General features: G+C 37.3%; 1 non-coding gene and 1 pseudogene across 1 annotated transcript; one reads left to right on the top strand and one right to left on the bottom strand.

Moving 5' to 3' along the window:
• The first annotated feature begins 521 nt into the window (after positions 1-521).
• LOC148930654 (uncharacterized) lies at positions 522-6,144 on the top strand (annotated as a pseudogene).
• Positions 1,083-1,189, bottom strand: LOC125217171 (small nucleolar RNA R71). The gene has a single exon (XR_007175591.1). It is a non-coding gene; the product is annotated as a small nucleolar RNA R71 (small nucleolar RNA).
• Positions 6,145-20,126: the final 13,982 nt, after the last annotated feature.

Raw genomic sequence — 20,126 nt, 5'->3', positions numbered from 1 at the left:
CATCTTTTTAAGTTTTTAAGTTTTAAACAATCTTCTACCTCCCTGTGGATCGACACTTGAAATACTACTAACGACGCTGTAATCTTGCAGTATCGTAGTATTATTAGAGTTAATTAATTAAACTTGATATCTTGTGTGAACTGAATCAGATACTCTAAAATACATATCAAGTTTTGGCGCCGTTGCCGGGGAGGCAATAGGTTGTTTAATACTTAGTAGTTTTATTTTTTGTTTTATTTTATTTGATCTTTTTTTTTTAAAAAAATTTTGTAGGTACTTGCTTCGTGTTCTTGGGGGTGATAATCATCAACCACGTCTGGACTTGAAGACGAAGGAGTGTTTATATTAGGTGATATCTTTCTAAATTTTAGTTTAGTGATTAGGATTTTTTTTAAGACTAACCCCGAAGTTGTCGAGATGTATCGCTTTCGGTAGGATTAGTATATTTATGTTGTGTTTGGTTTATTTTCTGTTGTGTAGGTGTTCTAGAAAATCGAAAACAGAAAAACGAAAATCAGTGGATGCAAACCAAATCTAAGGGTACACCGCAATTTGGGTTATTGATATATCATAGAAGGAGACAGAATTCAGCTGTGATTGGTACACATCAGGACTATCAGAGTCCAGTGAGAGAAAATCCTCTATTCGAGACAAATCTTGAGGGTAGTAGTAGTGATTCAGAAGTTGAGTCTATGGCTGAAGACGACAATAATGCTCCACCACCCACGGGAAGGTTTGGCGACACCCTCAGATCGGGAGTTGATCACCCGGGGGAGTTTGCCTATGCACATGATAATGTCAACATCCCACCTCACTACATTAGTTTGGTGAATGGTGGAAATCTTTTTCATGGACGAGATGAAGAAGATCCAATGAGCCATTTGAATGCCTTCTATGAGTTGACAAATTCTCATCGACCGCCAAATGTGGAGCATCACCGGATCAAGAGAGCTTTATTCCCTTTCTCATTGAGAGAGAAAGCAAGGGAATGGTATGACTCATTACCGGGCTACAACATTGCAACATTTGAGGAATTGAAGTCGAAGTTTCTCTTGGAGTACAACTCTCCAATGAAGATCGAGAAGTTGAGAGAGGAGATCACTTCATTCCGGCAAAAGTATGATGAGTCATTTGCCGAAGCATGGAAGAGATTTACAGACTTGCTAAGGAAATGCCCAAGTCATGGTCTAGCTCCGGGGCATGATCTTTTGAAGTTCTACAAGGGACTTAATCATGAAGGCACAGGTTTGGTTATTGCAGGTTCAAGTGGGAACTTGGACGATTTGACATGATGAGGTGAGAGCACTATTTTAGAGATCGGCTAACAATCAAAGGAACTGGCATAATCCAAGAAAGGGGGGCGCAGGAGATACATTTGGTGCAACTAAGGAGTCGAAAAGAGTATCAGCTATAGAGGCTCAAATGGCTGATTTTAGTACTCAAATATCTTCAATGATGAAAGCTGTCAAATCCTTGCAATTGACTCCCCAACCTCAAGCTGCGCCTGTGATGAAATGTGGAGTGTGCCAAGGAGGCCATTATACAGATCAATGTCCTAGTTTGCAAGGAGCGCCAGTGGAGGAAGTAAATTATATTGGTAACCGTCAAGGTTTCAATCAAGGTAATCAGTATGGGAATCAACAAAACTGGAGGCCTCAACAAGGAAACTGGAATCAAGTCAGTTCTAGCAACACTGCAGGAAATCAATGGAGAAGCAATACCCAACCTCCGGGTTTTGAGAAGAAGTTATCACAAGAAGATCAATTGGGACAGATTTTCTCTTTTATGACTAAAATTCAAAAGGAGAATGAGAATTTCAGAGATAAAACTGTGGAGAAGTTTGGACAGCTCGAGGCTACTATGAGGACTCTTGAGACTCAAATTGGGCAGCTTGCTACAGCATCTCATACAAGAATTCCTGCAACTATTCCGAGTGATACTGTGCTCAATCCCAAAGGTAACGAACATTGCAAGGTAGTTACATTGAGAAGTGGTCGTGAGTTGGGTTCGACACCATTAATGGACGGCCAAGGTACTTCCGGCATCTTACACGCAGGGGCGGATGAGATGTTAGGCTTGCATTCCTCGCACGCAGGGGCGGACGAGGCATGTAAGGGAAGTCCCGAGTTGGTGCATGGGGCCCAACATGGTCAAGAACAGGCTGCATCCGGCAGCAAGGAACATGGTGGAGAATCCGATTCTAGTGGAAAGTTTTCAGCAGAAGAGAAAGGAAAGAAGATAGTAGAGATGGAATCAAAGAGAAAGATGACGACAAGTCCGGCACAAGATCCTAAGAGCAAGTTTAACTTCCCAGATTATATTCCTCCTCCACCATATCCACCCAAGAGGAAGAAAAGAGTCCCAAAAGAGAAAAGTTTTGAGTGGATGATAAATGTAATCCGAAAAGTGAATGTGGATGTGTCATTAGTGGACCTCTTCACTAATTTTTCCAAGTTCTCCAAGTTTTTCAAGGATATGATGGCAAACAAGGAGAAACTACAAGATGAGGGGATAGTTGCTTTGAGCATGAATTGCTCACAATTGATTTCAGGAATGATGCCAATGAAGAAGAGGGACCCCGGAAGTTGTGTGATTCCTTGTGAGATCGGCAATACAATCTTCACAAAATGCTTATTGGATCTCGGGGATCTCACTTATGGCATTAAAACTGCACGTGCCATTGGACTAGAGGATAGGATGGAGCCTATAGACATTGCTCTACAATTGGCCGATCACTCGATAGTGAAGCCTAGTGGAATAGTAGAGGATGTCTTGGTCAAAGTCGACAAATTCATCATCCCTGTTGACTTTATAGTCTTGGATATGCCCGAGGACAAAGAGGTACCAATTCTTTTTGGTAGACCATTTCTTGCCACTGGAGATGTGTTGCTTGGAGCAAAAGACAACTCTGTCACATTCAGAATTAATGGTGAGCAAGTGACCATTAATGTAGACAAGGCAATGAAGCACCCTAGTGATGCCAATGCGTGTTTTAGAGTTGATGTCCTCGATAAATGCATATTTGACAAGATGTGTTGCTCATCAAGAATTGAAAGAAGTGTATATGAGAAAGGGAGCTTGGAGAGAGATTTTGGTTCGACAATCAAAGTAAATTTTGATGAAACAGAAGATTATCAAGTCGATCAACCAAATCGGGAAAATGAATGTGTGATGGATACTTTTGTGGCAGATGTGAAACCTTCAGTTGAAGTACCACCAAAGCTAGAATTGAAGCCCCTCCCGAAAAATTTGAAATATGTCTTCCTTGGTGATGATGAAACTTTACCGGTTGTGGTATCGGCTGAGTTGAATAATGAAGAAGAATCCAAGTTAATAGAGCTACTTAAGTTGCACAAGCAAGCTCTAGGATGGTCTATAGCCGATATCAAAGGAATTAGCCCGGCAATATGCATGCATAAAATCTTGGTTGAAGATGAAGCTAAGCCGGTAAGAGAGAGACAAAGAAGGTTGAACCCACTTATGCAAGAAATGGTGGAAAAAGAAGTGAAGAAATTGTTGAAATTTGGGATGATTTATCCTATATCCGATAGTGAGTGGGTTAGCCCGGTGCAATGTGTACCCAAGAAAGGAGGAATAACCGTGACAGTCAATGAAAAGAATAAAGTCTTAGCAACTCGATTGGTGAACTCATGGAGAGTTTGTATGGACTACAGAAGATTGAATAAGGCGATAAGAAAAGATCATTTTCCGTTGCCATTTTTGGATCAGTTGCTTGATAGGATTGCTGGTTATTCTCATTACTGTTTCTTGGATGGATATTCGAGGTATAATCAGATTGCAATTGCCCCTGAAGATCAAGAAAAGACGACATTCACTTGCCCTATTGGCACTTATGCCTTCCACCGGATGCCATTTGGTTTGTGCAATGCCCCGTCTACATTTCAACGTTGTATGATGGCAATATTCTCCGATATGAATGAGGACATTATGGAGATCTTCATGGATGATTTCTCCGTGTTTGGCTCATCTTTTGACTGTTGTTTACACAACTTGGGTCGTGTGCTACAAAGATGTGAAGAGTCGAACCTAGTGCTTAATTGGGAGAAATGCCAATTTATGGTGAATGAAGGTATTGTTTTGGGACACAAGGTGTCGGAATTGGGATTGGAGATGGATAAGGCTAAGATTGATGTGATTACCAAGTTACCTCCTCCAACGAATGTGAAGGGCATCCGTAGTTTCCTTGGTCATGGGGGATTCTACCGAAGATTCATAAAAGATTTTTCAAAGATTGCAAAGCCACTTTGCAACTTACTTGAAAAGGATGCCAAGTTTGTTTTTGATGATAAATGCCATGAGGCATTTGAGATTCTCAAGAAAAAGTTAGTTGAAGCTCCTATTATTATCACACCTGATTGGTCGAAGCCATTTGAGTTGATGTGTGATGCTTCAGACTATGCCGTGGGGGCCGTTCTAGGTCAAAGAAGAGAGAAGGTCCTACATGCCGTCTACTATGCTAGCAAAGTACTCAATGAGGCTCAATTGAATTACACTACAACTGAGAAGGAAATGCTAGCTGTCATCTTTGCTTTTGAGAAGTTTCGTGCTTATTTATTAGGTACGAAGGTGGTAGTATTCACGGACCATTCGGCTATTAAGTATTTGATGAGCAAGAAAGATGCAAAGCCACGATTGGTGAGATGGATCCTCCTTTTGCAAGAATTTGATGTTGAAATTAAAGATAAGAAAGGATCCGAGAACTTGGTTGCTGATCATCTCTCTAGACTTGATGGTGTGGAGGAGACAGAAGATGAGAAAAGGAAAAAAATCAATGAGAAATTTCCCGATGAGCATGTGTTTCAAGTGAGTGCTCGAGAAACATATGTGCCATGGTTTGCTGATTTGGCAAACTACCTTGTTACGGGTTTGATGCCAGAAGGATTGTCTTCTAACCAAAAGAAGAAGTTTTTGAGTGACACTCGCATGTATGTTTGGGAAGACCCTTTTCTATTCCGTCTTGGTAGTGATGCAGTGATTCGAAGGTGTGTGGGAGAACATAAACACCTTCAGATTTTATTTGCATGTCATGATTCAGAATATGGAGGCCACTTTGGAGGACGTAGAACTACATTTAAAGTGCTCCAATCCGGATTCTTTTGGCCATCTATCTTCAAGGATGCTAAAGCCTATGTAGAGAGATGTGACAGTTGCCAAAGAACCGGGAATATCTCTTGGAGGAATGAAATGCCGATGAACAATATCCATGAGGTGGAGCTCTTTGATGTTTGGGGATAAGATTTCATGGGGCCTTTTTCTAAGTCTAATGGGAAGCAATATATCTTAGTTGCGGTGGACTACATTTCTAAGTGGGTAGAGGCTAAGGCATTGCCTACCAATGATGCTAAAGTGGTATTGAGATTCATCAAGTCTCATATTTTCAACTGTTTTGGAACACCTCGAGCTATCATTAGTGATGGAGGTACTCATCTTTGCAATAAGTTGTTTGCAAACCTCCTTGGAAAATATGGTGTTCAACATAAAGTTGCTACCCCTTATCATCCCCAAACAAGTGGCCAAGTAGAAGTCTCCAATCGTGAGATTAAAAGAGTTCTTGATAAGGCGGTGAAGCCGTCGCGAAAAGATTGGTCTCAAAAGCTAGATGATGCCTTGTGGGCATATCGAACGGCTTATAAAACTCCTATTGGAACTTCCCCTTACAAGATGGTGTTTGGAAAGGCATGTCATTTGCCGGTTGAGCTTGAGCATAAGGCGTTTTGGGCCTTGCAAATGCTGAATTTAGACTATGATTCGGCAACTAACAAAAGGATGCTTGAGTTGAATATCATGGATGAGTTTAGGTTGAATGCTTATGAGAGTGTTGATCTCTACAAGGAGCGAGCAAAGAAGATTCATGATGCAGCCATCAAACCTCGTCGATTCCATGAAGGACAGTTGGTCCTATTGTACAATTCTCGGTTGAAGCTTTTCCCGGGAAAACTCAAGTTAAGATGGTGGGGTCCGTTTGTTGTGCACAAAGTGTATCCTTATGGTGCAGTGGATATTCGTGATCCTAAGTCCAATGATGTATGGAAGGTGAATGGTCAGAGGTTGAAGGTTTATTTAGGCGGTGACCTGTTGAAGGAAGAAAAGGAGGCGGTCGCACTACAAGATTCACAAGTGTAGACCCAAGGATGAAGAGAGTCGAGCCAATGACTATAAACAAAGGCGCTGATTGGGAGGCAACCCAAGTTTTTATTTATTTTTCTTTATTTTTATTTTCATATGTTGGAGGTTTTGTTTGCTCAATTCTTTCCTCTAGCATTTATTTTGAATTGAGTGTTTCTTTATGTTTTGTTTTGTAGGAGCATATTGGAGCTTATGAGAGAGCACACCTACAAATTGAAGATACACCCACCCTCCCACCCATATGCTACGGATTTCATGCCAAGTTTGGGGGAGTCTTCTATCCCTTTACTTTTTATGTTCTTCTTTGCTTGCATTGAGGACAATGAAGCATTCAAGTTTGGGGGGGTTGTTTGAGTTTGAATGAGTTTCTATGCATGAAGCATGTTTGTGGGGTATATTCTTTGCCAAATGTGTTTTAAATCAATGTAATTGACGGATGCATGCTTTATCTTCGGCTTTCTAGTTGGGAGTTCTTGCTTAATTTTACTTGATCTTTGAAGCTTAGGATGGATGGAATTTATGCATTGATTTATTTGAAAGAGCATTTTGTGACTACAACCGATTTCTTGAGTTGAGGAGAGTATGAAAGTCATATGTCTTGTGGAAATTATCTTGGATTGATTTGCTTTATTGAGTTGCATGCTTGCATTCATTTGTGTTAATGATAAGGGATGATAAGGCACTAGGATGAACTCCATGGCCAAATAATCACATGCCTAGTCCAACAAATGATCCCCTAGAAGCCACTTTGAGCTTAATCCCTTTTGTTGTGTACAAATACTTAGCCAATCACTCAGCTACTAAAAATAAGCCCCGTTTTAGCCTCATAAATAAACCTTACTGCTATTTGGGTGCTAAATACAAGTTTGAGCTTTGTTGATTGTGTTGTAAGTTTTGGGTGGTGTTTTATTAAAGTTTAGAGACTTTTCAAATTTGATGTTATGTATAAACGTTGAGAATGAAGTTCTTTGAAAGGAAAAAGACGGCCTCCATATTGTAAAAGTCGAGGCCTTTGAATGAAAAAAAAACAAGAAAAAAAGAGAGAAAAGAAATAAAATAAAAAAGTGTAATAAAGTAGAACTTCCATTGCTTTGTAAAGATGTACTCTTGTCTAGAAAAGATCTCAAGTTTGGGGGAGTGAAAGTTTGGGTTGTGAAATGTATTTTGTTTGGTTCTTAAGAAGGAAGTTGTAGGAGTGAAGAATTTGGCACTCAAATATGTAGTTTTTGAGCTACTATCCATATTTATCCTACCTCATCCCTAGCCCCATTACAACCTTTGAATAAAGACCTTGGACTTTATTGATGATGCATTATGAGTGTTTTGTAAATGGCTTGGTAGAGTTAAAGAAGTTTGATTTGAAATCCGCGGGTCTATTTGATAAGTATTGCTTGACGAGTCAATAACGACGGTTTGAGTTGTAAGATCTTATGCTTGGACTTACTTTGAAGTGCACCTTGACTTGAAGTTCTAGGTGGATGAGTAATTGTTCTTGAGAGTGGGAAATCTTGATTGGAAATGTTGGGGGTTTAGATTTTGTCATTCACGTCCTTACATACTTGATTCTTTGTGATGAAAACTTTTGTGAGTTGAGCTATAAAATGTTGTGCTTTAAATTTGTCACAATCATTGTATAGTTATATTACAATTTACAACATTTTAACAATTGCTCATCAACTTTATCGCGGTCTAAGAAATTTACTAATCAATTTTATCTTAAGAATTTCGTGAATCATGACATGACATAAGAAATGTGATCTAATTAATTTGCTTCGAAAAAATAAAATGTACTCCACAAGAATATCACTTTTTCATCCTCAAAATAATATAATTTAAAATATAAAATATTACCTATATGCCAGTAATAAAATCTACTATAAGGGCGCGTCCGGTAGCCCTAATTAGCCGTGAAACACCATTCCAACTGGGCAATTCTCCCGTTTGGTGGCACTCCCTCCAATCGGCCGACCCGTAATACTCCAACCGGGTTTCAAGTTTCTACATACTACTATCAGCAGAGGTGTGCTAGCCCTATCAGAAGAGGGAGTGGTATAGTTTTCATGAATCTGTCGCTAACGCCGATAATGAGTCCCAACCCCATCAAACCCCTGCCCATCATAATTGAGTCCCTCATTGATCTGATCCTCGGTGAAGAAGTCATCGAGGTGGTAAGGAATCACATCCGGCTGAGACTCATCAGCGACGGATGCGTCTGGCCCGTGGAGGACATCATCAGCTTCAGACACCTCCTCTACACGACCACCTGCTGCACGATCCTTGCTGAAGATCGACTTCCAATCTTCGTAGAAGGGCCAAGATTTGTGCCGCATATGCTTGGCGTGGCTGTCAGCCTACATAACAGAGTTGATGTTAAATGAAATGATCAGTGTGAATGTGGCAAAGCTACCCATAATATACCTTCACAATTTGAGCCCATTGATCATCGTTACACTCAATTCGATGCCCGTTGTCTGAGTTGAAGCTGACTCCGCTACGGTTTAGGATGTTGGTCAACGAGTTGTAATCTCTCTTCCAAGTCGCAATTTTGGAGTTAATGTGCGGCGACACCCTCAATTCAGTATTCGGGATCTCCAGTTTCAGCACGTTGTAGATCATCTTAGAGTGGCCGGGCCGGAAACCGTTGTCCGCCTTCCAACCTCCCGCAACGATGTCGTGCAAATCCATGATCATAACCTCTTCCTCGCGCTTCGACCAAGACCGCCGCGTACGTTCCGACTTACCAACACCAGATGGACCACCCATTACGCCAACCACAACCACAACATACAACAAAATACATAGTAACATTCCACTCAACACAAACGCAATAACTACAACTGAATTACAAGGACGATTGAATACCAGTAAGACTCCCGGTGTTTGTCACCTTCGCCTTTCCCTTTGACAACGTTACGCATACAACAGTAATGAAGACGAGAAACTCTAAACAACAGTCACTGCTGAACACCATAGTATATAATTGTTTTTGAAGCAGAAAACAAGATCAGAAGCGCTTGCGTGAATAAATATTCGATCAAATAGCATTGACGAATGCATACACAATACAAACATAAATACACTTCAACATTAACATTGCTATATCACTAACCTTGGTGCGGAGATACGCAAAAATCACCGGTTGGGTTAAGATCGTCGAGGTGTTGATGTTGTTGCCTGCTGATGCTCGGAGCGGTGTTCTCACACAATGAAGTGGAATAACATTCTCGTACTTAAGTAACCTAGTTATGCTAAATAATGAGGTTTTGGAGAGCAATGGTGGGAATCAGAAGCAATTTAGCGCCTAATTTGGTTTCAAAGCCGCCAATTTCTTCCTCCACGCTGGGAGGGTAATTTAGACCCATTAATATTTGTTTCCTACACACCCTGATTCAACCAAACAATAGACAAAAGCCCAATCAACACAAATAGGCTGAACCAAACATTGGACAAGTCTAATAGCCTACTTATGAAAATCCATTATCATTGGATTTGTGTTAATATTTGTTGTCCAACCAGACAAGCCCTAATATAAAACAATATAATCCCCACAACCATAAACATTTAAGGTGAATTTGCACTTTTTAAAAAACTTTTTTTTATTAAAATGCCGCAAATTCATGGAGAGCATTTTGGTATATTTCCGCATGCCAAATAAATATAGTGTCCCTAAAATATTGTAAAGATCATATCACGTACCTTTAGTGCAAATTTAAGATTGTACATATACTTTTATGTCCTTCATGTAATATAAGTGCATAATTAAATCTATTAATAGTACTAGTAATAAATAATTCTGTGAATAATCCTTGTGTGAGTAAGTAAATATATTATACATATAGGGGAGTGCTAATATGCTAACTAAATATTAAGTTACAATATACATCTATTATCAACCGTTAGATATGAGAATCTGATGGATGCTATTCTGCCACATGGCAGTTGGGATTGAAGAAAATAAAAATACAAATAACGTGAAAGGGCAAATTGGGGAGTCTGAATTGCAACGGTTACCCCATTGTTGAAATCATGCTAAATTCTGATTCTGCCGCCCAACATCGTTAATTCTTCCGCCGATTTTGGACTGTTTGACATCATATTTCAATGGAGAATGTAAATCATGATTTGGAGTGGAGTAATTTCTTGGAAGGTGACATATTACTGCCCCTTTAATGTTGAGTTGCTGATTTTCTCTTTAAGAATGCAATCGGTCGTGTCTGATTTCAATTAGTCAAGCCTGAAGTTGTTTTCTATTGAGTATTGAGCATCCTGTTTTTCTCCAATATGTTGTCGATTATGTATTGGTATTGATGTTGTTTTTCATTTTTTTTCAATTAGTCTATCATGATGGTGAGATGTTATTGCACTTTTATTGATGTTGCTGATTTAATCTCTGACATATGATTCTATGAAATAACTCGTTTATAATTTTAAATAATCGATCATCCTTAATTTGCTTTGTTTTTCCGTGCGCTTTTCACCATTTATTCAAGGTATTTGTATTGCCACATTATATTATGTGTTACCAATTAATAGTACTAGATTGCATTTTTATGAATTACATATTGCATTTTTGTGAATTATATATTGCATTTCACTTTAATATTTGTCACATGCTTAGGCTTTGCTTTTTTTGTTTAGACTAGTTTCATGGAAATTTGGGATAAGAGTTAGACACTGAAAGGCCGATAAATGCGAAGCAACTTGCAAAGAATAAAGCTTATCGCATTTTCTATTGTTTGATGCAGAAATATGATGGTGACATTAACAACATTACTTCATTTTCAATTGGAATGCTTGAGTATGACCAAAGGAAGGACAGTGACTCCCCTAATATGTCAGTTGGTGAGAATGAGAACACGGTTGAAGATTTTTATTCCATTGAAAGACCAGCTTTAGTTGAAGTTCAGAGACCAAATGTGGTGCAGAACAAAGGTTCGTGCAGCGACTCGGCAAGCCGTTTGGTGTCTGCAAAAGAGAAGGCGGTGATGCTTGCAAGCAAACCCAAGCGTAGGTGCAGGAAATGTCGCGAAATGGGTCACCATGACTCTAGGAATTGCCATAAAAACAAGGAAATAAACTAGGCATTAGTCATTTCTTCTACTATTTCTGTGTTTCAACATTTCTTGCACTGCAAAGAGACATGCGTTCATTTTTGGACACTGTAATCCTTTCATTTACTATTTCAGTAACTGATTTTTTACGCTCGGTGTTTTTGCATTTTATTGTTTTGTATATTGCATTTTTTTATTAAACATATTGCATTGCCAAGCTCAATATTCCGATGTATTTTTGGATGCAATTAACAAATATCTCCATTAAAAAATATCCTTCCTGAAGTATGCCTGTGCGTTTGACCATAGTTAATTACAAATATTATGTTTTTATAAAGCATTGTCTTACTCATTACAATGCACTACGATTTGTACGATTGTCTTGTTTATTAATGTGTTTGTATTTTGGCTATTCATCGTGGATTGCTTATTGATACAACCTACAACGCTTGTTCTTAATTCAGAGTTTGCATACTATATTTCTTTAAACATTCAATAGCTCATTAAATTTCTTTGCCGACGGTAATCCTATCAGATTGCAATTTTGTGCATTGGTTATTGCTTCTTATTGGTGGCAGTTTTGTGTGGCCGTTGAAAATGCACCATGACTGGAGTATATATATTTTTAATATAGTCATTACAACGCATGTCCCTTTGCAGTGCAACACTTGCATTTTTACATTATACCAAACGACAACAAATGCAAAATAAAAAACACATCAACTATGAACCCAACGTCAATGACTGTCTCAAACCATCATCATAGTTTCATTCAACATTTCAGAAACCATCACTCATGTAATATACGTCAAAATAAAACAATGTATTTTTCATTCTCCAAAAACCATGCCATTCTATATTCAAGATGGTTTCGGGTATTCCGAAACCATCTTCTCAACATCAATGGGTCCCTTCTTGTTGGTTTTATGGAGTTACAAGAGATAACCGGGCGTAATACAACCCAAGAAGGAATACAGAAAAGAACTGAAACGAAAATTACAAACGAAAATCGAAACTATAAACCGTAGGAAAAGGAAATAGCCGAGTCGAGGAGGCCTCTTTCCGCAAGACGAGATACGCCCCGGTAGTGCTCTTCGGATTGGCGTTTCGTCCCCAAAGATAAAACGGCTGCGTCTCTGGTGAAGCAGCACCGCTGTCAACAGAGCTCCGGCGAACTGGATGGAGGAGAGGGCAGAGCTTCGACAGAAGAACAATGCAAAGGGGGGAGAGAGTGTATGATGCAGAGTGGATTCTAGTTTCTGTGTAGAGAATGCTAGAATGGCTAGCCTATTTATAGGCTCAGTCCACTGTAGGGGTCAACGCAGCCTTGATGGCTGTCATCAATGCCAGACCGTAACGGTCGTCGGTTACGAGCTGTAACGTTCGGGCGTTACACGCTCAGAGCTAGAGAGGTTGAATCTAGACGCTTCTAGATTCGGTCATGACGTGGACTGTCACATGCCAGCCATGTTGGCTTACCGCGTCATACTGACGAGGTGTCATCCCGCTTGGCTCGCTGACGTGGAAACGGTGGTGGTCTAACCCTAGACCCACTAGCCTTGGGCCAACCCCAAGCACCAAGCCCACGACCAGGCCCAATGAACAGCCCAAAGACCACCCAAAGACCAATTGCCAAGATCCAAGGGCACGGGCACGGGTACGGGCTCGAGGCTCGCGGCACGCGGCTCGCGGCGGGGCGGGACGGGCGGCGCGCGCGTGTGGGCTCTTACAGCCCATCTTAGTCCACTATAATTATTACATGTAATAATCCTTCTTATTAAATACTAGTTTAATAAGGTTGTAACTTCCAATGTGGGATAATTAACTCTCTTAATTATTCCCTAAGCTTCTCTCATAGCTCATTAAGTTTGCAATTTTGCACAATTTTAATCCATTATTTCTCACTCACCGGGAATCGGATTTGAGAAAATAAATATACCACGGTCATCTACTCCGAACGTAGATCGATGCTATATTATTTAATTTACAAAATTAAATATCTCATTGAAATTATAATTGGTCAAGGTCCATTGACCGGGCATAGATTCCAACACTTCTTTCGCCCCTCCTCGAAGTGACTTGTAGTTGTCCCCATAATGTTGATGTGGACAGTGTTTTCGTTGCTGTAAACCAATGCTTGACTGAATTTGGCACGGAGCAACTGGAATGACTTCGACGGCTTATTAGTGAGGTCACACTTCCATTAATTGGGCTTAGTCCCCATTTATGTCTCCATGTGTCGCATAGCAAACACATCACAGTCAGAGGTGATGCCTTTTATCATACACTTCACAGGAAGCAACTCCGTTTTAGCTCGTCCAAGCATACGTTCGTAGCTTACACAATGACACTTCTCCAATATATGTATAAAACACAAAATCTGCCGATCAGAAACAAAACATTTACCCTCTATAAGAATTGAATTAATGTTTGCATCATAATATGGTATTTCACTTTAAATGCAACATCCAACTGACAAACATACAATCTTATTGTGCATAATATGCAATATAGCAACATCCCATATAAATGGCAAACAAATTATACAATATAAAGCACAAGACAAGAAATGCAATACATATTGAAAAAACATGCAGCTTCATTATACACAAGTTGCAAATATTCTTTTGCCAGACAACAAATGCAACATCCAACTGTCAAACATGCAATCTTATTATGCATAATATGCATAATATGCAATATAGCACCATCCTATATAAATGACAAACAATTACACAATATAAAGCAACAGGAAAAGAAATGCAATACATATTGGACAAACATGCAATTTCATAATACACAACTTGCAAACTTAAAAAGAAAAATAGAAAGCATATATCATGCACATATCTTCTTCATCATTCGCCTCAGGTGTTTCTTCGCTATCAGAACTAGTAAGATCTCCATTAAACCTCCTCCAGATCTCTAGTTTCCTTCCTTTTGCTTCCAATTACAACTACACATCATTAAAGGAAAAACACTCGTCCAATCATTAGCCACAAAGCAATGAACAAAAATTGCAAGCCAAGATTGAATCAAGCAAATCTTCAAGCACAATAATGCAATTCTGTCTATTAATTTTTTCAGAGTAATTTAATCACAAAGTTCCATTTGCTGTCACAAACTTGTAAACACTATTTAGTTACAGAACATCAATCAATTTCAGATTTCAGCAAGCAATTATTATTGCACATAAATTCAACCCCTTACACATTAATCACACTGCAGAAACTAATTCAAACAAAAGCAATTAAGCGAAACAAAAAATGCATTAAGAGGGTAGAGAACAAATCAAAACTAGAAAATCATAGTACCATATGAGATTCTAAATAAAATACACACTGCAAAAACAATTTACTTAACAAGCAATACGTTGTTACCAAAAATGCAAGTAGAAGAATCATAAATTACAAACCATATGAGAATCTATCAGAATATCATCAATTCCATGAATCTAATTCCATTTAATGCAAAAACCATATGACAATCTAATTAAAACATACACTGTCAAACCTCATGATTCAAAAACAGAATATACTCAATTAAAGTCGATCAGAATCCTTACCCAAACACGACTCAACAAGTAGAAGAAGTTGTTCACATGATCGACGATTGCTTCTCAAGACGAACTTTAACAGCCGAACTTCAACTCTAAACTAAAACATAAAACAAGTGCGTCGAAAATTTGGCTAGAAACAGTCCAAAATAAGAACAACAATCAAACACAAAAAAATGCAAGTATCTCTATCAGAATTGCGCGTTTGATCGAATAAAAACGATACAAAAACGTAATCCAAATGAACTGACAAACCTTAATTCCTACGAAATTCCTTCAGAACGGCTGCAAAATCAAGACGCCTAAAATATGGAACCCTAACTCGTCTAGGATGAAATCGCAGCCTCTGGTTTGGTTTTTCGCTGATGAAATCGCCGCCTAGGGTTTCCACTGATGAAATCTGCTATGGAATGGGATATGATTTGCGTGGGTGGGAGAGTAATGGTGGGAGAGGGGGGAGAAAGAGAGTCACAAACCGTTTCCGCGCTTAATTAAATGGATATTCAAATCATCTTGAAATCAAATTGATAAACAGTGCCAAAACTACCCCTGACAAGCAATATTTACAACACAAAAATGCAATCCTTGCTCTATTTCTGGAAATTAATCAGAGTCGTCTATTATATGATCCAAGGGTTGAAATAAGATGTACATTAGCAATCTAAATAAAGGGGCACCCTAGTGCTCCCCTATACATATATAATCATTGAAACTTTATTAATACTATTATCTTCATCCATTAAAATGCGTAATTTCGGGTTGGGTTTTGGTTTCTTTTTTTGAATTAGGGTAAGACGGAGTCGCTTTCAGGTTGGGTTTGGATTTTTGTTCGGGTTAGGGTTTTGGTTTTTGGATTTTCTTTTTCGGGGTAGGGTTTATGTTTAGGGGTTTTTTTTGGGCTAGGGTTCGGTGATTTTTTGGTTTTTGGATTTGGACTGTGGTTAATAGTGAATAAAGACAAATGATGTGTGTATTTTTCGCTAATGAAATCCTTTGAATCTTATACTACCTGCCATCAACTATAAGAAAACAAATTGTAAAGACGAAGAGAGATTGTATTTTATTGCATGAGTATCAAACAAATATCCGACTCAGATGATCGACAACTTTGTTCTCTGTACCCTTCTTATCTCTTACCATCCAATTAAACTCATGCAGAAGTAACACCCCACGTACGAGAGAAAAGAACGACATCATGAGTGATGTACTTGTTGTGTCGTTATCTTCCATTGATTGTACGAATCCTGCAAGATGAATCAACCACTATCGAGGTCCACGTGTATTCTGATCCATGCGGGCTTCCCGCGCTGCCTTGACGAACGTCTCGGCTCCTTTCCATCATCAACGTTATCCTCTTCTATCGGGTCCTCTGCCTCCGGCGACTCTGACACATCCTCCTCGCTGGACTCCGACGACTCCTCCATGGTTGAAGTGATTCCCGATGGCGGAGTACTTGATCGAACGCGTACTAGAACACCTCCCATAATGTCCTCTCGTACTCAGTCGAGTTCATTCGGCCTTGTTTCAAGTTGTAAAACTCAAACGACTCAGCTTTACGATAACTCTTGGTAATAAACTTATTGTAGTCTTCCTTCTGAAACTCATCCCAAGTTATTTACTCCAACTGATTAGGAGTCATTGTCTTCCCTCTTCCTTCCCTCCAGAAATTGGCCGATGCTATCAGTTGAAACGCTACGAATAACAAATGTTCTCCGTTAATGCATTGCAGAAAGTTAAATATACGCTTCAAGGTGCGTCCCTAGATCTCAGCCTTGGCCGGGTCACCTAACCCACCGAAAATTAGCACGTTCTATCCCAAAACATCCTTTCGATATGGCTTGTAGAATTCCTCTCACGTATAATACCATACGTAGACATGTATAGTGATATGCTCGTATTAGCACGACTTTTCATAATACGGTAAAACTTCGCCTCCACGAGGATTTATATCCAAACAACGCTACTCCACAATGCGAAGTATAATCACATCGATCCAAAAACACAACTGGAAAGGCATTAAAACACATTAAATTATTTTAGCCAATTCATGGAGTATTATATTTTTATAGTTTTTGAATAACTTAAAAAGGCACTTCGAGGCATTGGTTATGTCATGCTTAAAACAAGAAAATCTGTAAGCATTGTTGTTGTAGATTTCCTCTTATATAATTTTTTTTTATGTTGCAATTGGTTAAACTTTAATTTGACGTTAGTTTTCTGAGTATGTCATGTTTATTGAAGTGTAAAAGACTAAAAGCAAAATCAAGTAAACTGCTTTGTAGGAACCCTAAAAAAATTACACGTTCTGTTAGCATACTCCCTCCGTTCCATAGTAATGGAGACAAAACTTTTCGGCACGAAGATTAAGAAAAATTGTGTTGATGAGTTAAGTAAGAGAGAATAAAGTGAAAAATGAAAAAAGTAGAGAGATGAAGATAGAAAAAAGTAAGAGAGAGTAAAGTAGGTGTGGAAAAATGTGTTGACTTTTACTAAAAAAGGAAATGACTCTATTACTATGGAACGGACGGAAATGGAAAAACGTCCCTATTACTATGAAACGGAAGGAGTATAATTTACCAACAATTGAAAAACATTTCCAAGTTATTCAAAAATAGTAAATATGGAGCATAATTTTCGAGAATTGACGTGTCATCATATAGACATTAAACACAAAAATACATGTTGGGAATAAAACATAATATTATGTTTACTAGTAATTCATAATTCATAGTAACACTAACACTCTACGAATTTGCCCAATTAATTTAACGAATAAAGGTAAATTTCAATTAACTTACAAAATATACCTATTATAAATTGATTTAATAAAAAAGTGAATTTTAGTTAGCTTTTAAAAGAACTAGTATCACGCGCATGTGCCATGCACAGATTAATATATATTTAAAATATTAATTTTAATTTTAAATTAATAAAATAAATTAGAATTAATATTAACAATGAATAATATGAGTAACAATTTTGGTTATATGAATCAAAAATCCATACTAATCAAAAGCATAATAAATTTGAAACAAATCACATAATATAATGTTTAAACAATAAATCATGGAGTAGGAAGATAAAAATATATCACAATAAAGAATTAAATACAATGGATAATTACTCATCATTTTTAAAACTTCTTTATACACTATATTAACTTTAAAATTAAAATCAAATTAATATGAACTAAAACCTTCAATTCTTCACAATTTGTCACTCTTCAACATAACTCGTAGTAGGTAAAGCCGCCTGCCTCGCCTAAAACTACAATAAAATAAAGAACAAAATCAATTTGCAATGCACAAAATCAATAATCAATATGTATTAAAATGATCATCCGTAAAGCAAAGCATAAGATGTATGAGACCCATGAAAGTACACAATCGAACAATTCACACCACATAATTTTGTGGAGGCTTCCCTAGCCATCCAAATCAAGAAGATAAAGGTACAATGACTATAAATTAATATCAATCAAAGTGACAATAAAATTATTTATTTACCTAGGAATTGGAGTGGGAGGTGAATATGTCTACTGGGTGAGAATATATATATCATAAATGATTCCATGAATGTAATCCAAAAAAGCGTCAATAAAAAGCAAATCCAAAACTCAACCTGTTAATTTCACCAAAATCAAATATAAATATAGTAGTAATTGTATACTATCAAATTAAAGAAAAGAATATTAATTAGAAAGATAAATAGAAGTACCCCATAGCCAAACTTGAGGAAAACACCAGTGGAGGAAGAAGAATAGTCACGATTACTTGATATATCAAACTCCAAATAAGTGCAAGAACGATCTGATGCAGGAGTGTAGAGTTCTCTCTTCACTTACAGCAACATTGCCCTTCGACAATCAAGATGCAAAACTATTTAGAAGAAAAATCCTTCAAATTACAATAAAATTTTTTTAATAGAAAACAGAAGCAAGCATAATATACCTGTAGGGATGTTGAGCATCAATAACAGTATTACCATTGGCACGACCATTTGGAGCGAATGTTTGGAGATAGAAAGATTGCGCATGATAAAATTTATTTCTATATTGTTTTTTCTACTCCAGAATCCAGATTGATAAAAGTTGTTGCTTTGATGCTAATATTAATTTAGTATTTGTGTTAACCTCCCACTCACTTAAACTAATCTCTACTAATAACATATAACGTGGGAAACCAACTAAGTAGATTTTATATTTATTAGAATTAATTTTTGAATTTTATTAATACATTTACATCCCTTAGTATAAAATGATTATTTAAAATCTTCTAAAACTCTCCTTTTATATATTGTATAGATATATTGGTGTAATACATGTACATATTGATATAGTAGTAGTAATAATTAGTTACAGAAAGAAATATTATTAATACTAGTACTTACTCTCCTCCTTTCTTGAAAAATTATAAATATTTGGTTCTGAAGGATTTAATACATAATTGATAAAATAAAAAAAGATGAAAAAATAAATAAATAAGATATTGTTAGTGAATAACGAATCTCACTTCATTATAACTACGTGAGAAGAGAATTTTCTAAATTATTAAGTTCATGCTTTATTGTTAGCTGTGTGATTATATTGCTGGCTACATAACAAAATTAGAGCTCCGATATATTTCTTATATATAAACAAATTTTCTTATATTCCAAAAGATTTTAATATAATGCTCTTACTGTTATGCGATTATATTACTCGTGAGAGGGATAAATAAATTAATGTCCAATATATCTTGTATATACCTACAATTGACATAATCTGTTGTGCGATTTTATTGCTCCTTCGATCGACAGAATTTGTTGTGCAATTATATTTAATAAACGTAATACTACTATAATTTCAATATAATATGACGTGGGACTATATTTAATAGATTGGTTACACAAGGATACGTTAAAATGAAACACCTCTTAATAATAATACCATACTACTATTCCTAGCCAACTATTTGTACACATGGACGAATAATAGGCTGCCATGTGGCAATAAAAAAAAGGCTCAAGTGAAAATCTCGACCAGCAATATACAACACTGTATACATCAATTTTTTCTCGGCCAGCAATATCCAACACACTATACAGCAATCTATAGATTGCTGTGTAGTGTTTATAATATTGCTAAATATGTGATGTCACGGTATATCACTTTAAGAGATGTTGTCATTTTAACACAGATCGTGGTTACACATTCTCAAAATATAAACTAACATCTATTTTCATAACTACAAATACCCATTTAGAGAATTTAGTAGTTGGATTATGCCATTTTGAGAATTCTGGCCATAATATATTATACATGCACAATCTTAATTTCTTATTATGAAAACTTATTATAATAGTAGTACTTAATATCAATAAGTAATATGTAT

Source organism: Salvia hispanica, chromosome 3 (assembly GCF_029641045.1).
Source record: "Salvia hispanica isolate PSC_SH4W2 chromosome 3, Shi_PSC_v1, whole genome shotgun sequence".
NCBI classification, from domain to species: domain Eukaryota; kingdom Viridiplantae; phylum Streptophyta; class Magnoliopsida; order Lamiales; family Lamiaceae; genus Salvia; species Salvia hispanica.
This window is presented reverse-complemented; position numbering and strand designations above follow the sequence as displayed.